Genomic DNA, 3,266 nt, shown 5'->3' with positions numbered 1-3,266 from the left:
TAAGAGAAACAACATTAGCAGAATGGATGGCAAAGCTGCTAGAGAATAAAGAAATAATAACGAACAATCAACTGCCGAGTGATTCTCTTCCAGTCTCTTCCAGGTTGAAACCAGGCGACTGGATCCTGATCAAAGTACTCCAAAGAAAAAACTGGAGCACTCCCAGGTGGGAAGGCCCCTACCAGGTCCTGATCACCACGCCCACGGCATGCAAAATTGCTGAACGACCTTCGTGGATTCATCAAAGTCACACCAAAAGGGTAGAGCCTATCTAAAGCATAGACCCTAGTCTCCTCCAGACCTCTTTGTGTTCGCCCGGTGGGGGGTAGGGTGATCAGGTGGCAACACTCGTGAACCCACCTCTCTGGCCGGGGTCTACTCACTGGGGGTCTTGAGAGAGAGACACAAGGTCAAGAAGAAGAGACGCTCACCCAAGGGAAAATCATCCAATCAAGATGACCAACATGCTATTACCAACTCTTCTGAGCCTGCTGGTTGTCTCCCAGACACACGGGTTCAACCCTTGTAATGACACAGACGGACAGGCAAAGAAAACAGACGACCTCTACCTGTGTTACAACAAGACAAGCTTCACCTCTACCGTATGGATACCTTTTAACTCATTCTACGTAGGAGGATACAAAGCCGAAGCCTGGAAAGGCTACGACTGGTACCTATCCAGTTCAGACGGAAACAACCCAGGATGGGACACCGTTTTCACTTATACTGGAAACGATTGGATACCATACAAAGAAGATAAACTACAAGGGTCTGCAAAAAATCTTTCAAAACAACTGGACTTGACTCAAGCAAATGATCATTTGATACTGAACTTCAACACAGAAAGCAACCCACTGCTGGAGAAACACCAAGTTCACAGAAAACAACCCACCTGGTTCCAACAACTAAAAAATCCAGCACGCTCAGTGGAACGCTGGCAGGAGACTCAAGTTGCTATCATCTAACCCTGTTCATATACAAGAGTGGAAAAGACCCACATCATTTCCTGTCAATATGTAACAACATAACGAAGGAAGTAAACACCTCAACGAGCCCCTCTTCTACAGACACAACTCCTGTTTTGACCAAAGGCCCACTATCAACAACCATGACAGCAGTGATGATAGTAGGGCCAAAACTGAAATCAGACGACTGGTTCCGAATAACCACAGGTATCACAGGACACACAAACAACTGGCTGTTGCTGGCAGAACAAGCAGCTCAAGATGCTAGTGATGACTGCATGGTCTGCCTAGGACCAAGACCAATACTGAGAGTGGTACCTGCACCTATAGGAGAAGATTGCCTGACAGCTGTCATGAACTGTACCAACATTGGAAACTCAAACTGCACAAAATGGGACAGAATTTTCCCCATCACCAAACAAGAAAAGAGAAAACCCATCTTCTCACGAGACGTGACACCAACAAACCACACCTGCATAAATATGACAGGTCCAGGAGAGAGGCTGGGAAGCCTTAATGCATCAAGCTGTCTAACCAGTACAGAAGTGGACCCCTCATTCAAACCAGAGAGCAGAGCCGATGTCTGGTGGTGGTGTGGGGACCCACAACTGTACAACCGCCTGCCCGGAAACTGGACTGGTGTCACTGTTGCTGCCCGTCCAAGTCATCAAACTCTCAGCCACTGACATCACCATAACAGCAGGACAACTGAAACTGGAGGGCCGAAAGAAGAGATCGGCACCAGTACAACCTGGACCAGATCCAACTTACGTCGACGCCATAGGAATTCCCCGAGGAGTACCAGATGAATACAAACTGGTGGACCAAGTGGCTGCCGGTTTTGAATCTTCAATATGTTGGTGGTGCACAATCAACAAGAACGTGGACCGCATAAACTACGTCCATTACAATGTGCAACGCCTAGGAAACCTGACACAATCGGGCCTCCATGCAGTAGCTGAGCAACTGAGAGCTACATCACTGATGTCTTTCCAGAACAGAATCGCGCTGGACATGCTACTGAGCGAGAAGAATGGGGTGTGTTCGATGTTCGGAGAGCAATGTTGTACCTTCATCCCTAACAACACAGCAGCTGATGGAAGTCTGACCAGAGCCCTAGAAGGCCTGAAGACTCTGAACGAGAAAATGAAGGAGCATTCTGGAGTTGACACTTCCACGTGGGACAACTGGATGGACATGTTTGGGAAATATCGGAGTTTGGTGTCATCAATCCTGGTATCCATAGCAGTATTCGCAGCCATACTCACCTTGTGCGGATGCTGTTGCATACCTTGTATCAGAGCACTGATAAACAGACTTATCGCAACAGCCATAACTCCCCATGTCACATCCCCACCAGAGACTATGATGCTCCTTGAAAACAATGAAAGTGACACAGACTCTGAGGAAGAAGAGGACGACATATAAATAAGGAAAAAGAATTTATAATGTTGAACATTTAACTTTGCTAAATGACACTCTAGTTGAAAATGTACCCGCAAGTGACTAGAAGTTGATAAGATGCAAAATATTTGAACAACAACAGGGAATGATAGAAGTAACTTTTAAGTTTAAACTGCAGATGTCTATTATTAAAAGATACCTCCGTTATAAAGCTTTCAAATGTATTAAAATGTTCATATATTTTTGTATCACATGCCATTACATCCTGTCACGTACACACACACACACACACACACACACACACACACACACACACACACACACACACACACACACACACACACATGCTGATAAGTAAGCTTGAAAAACAGGAAATGCTATGCAACTGTCTCTTGGTATAAATAAATCTGACTGCAATGCCTCGGTTGTGAGTATCACCCGATCACTCACCCGTGCACGTAGCTCTATGAAACTCCTTATGACTGTCTTGTATTCCTTCATCGTATTTAAAAATGTCACACACCACTGACAAATTCTCAAACACGTACCCTAAAGCAGATGACTCGTAATCTGGAGAGGAAATGGCGTGTCACAAATCTAGAGGATCATCATTTAGCCTGGAGAAATAGTTTGCTGCTTTATAAGAAAGCCCTCTGCAAAGCCAGAACATCTTACTATTCATCACTGATTGAAGAAAATAAGAACAACCCCAGGTTTCTCTTCAGCACTGTAGCCAGGCTGACAAAAAGTCAGAGCTCTTTTGAGCCAACCATCCCTTTAACGTCAACTAGTAATGACTTCATGAACTTCTTCACAAATAACATTTTTATCATTAGAGAAAAAATTACCAATAATCATCCCACAGATGTAATATTATCTACAGCTACTCTTAGTACC

At 44.8% G+C, this 3,266-nt stretch overlaps 1 pseudogene; it reads left to right on the top strand.

Moving 5' to 3' along the window:
* Positions 1–455: 455 nt before the first annotated feature.
* Positions 456–2,393, top strand: LOC146615752 (uncharacterized; annotated as a pseudogene).
* Positions 2,394–3,266: the final 873 nt, after the last annotated feature.

Source organism: Diplotaxodon limnothrissa, linkage group LG16 (genome assembly GCF_057381915.1).
Source record: "Diplotaxodon limnothrissa isolate DT_005_m linkage group LG16, D_limnothrissa_male_GT1.1, whole genome shotgun sequence".
Classification (NCBI taxonomy): Eukaryota; Metazoa; Chordata; class Actinopteri; order Cichliformes; family Cichlidae; genus Diplotaxodon; species Diplotaxodon limnothrissa.
Note: the sequence above shows the minus strand (reverse complement) of the source record. Positions and strands in the feature narration are given on the sequence as shown.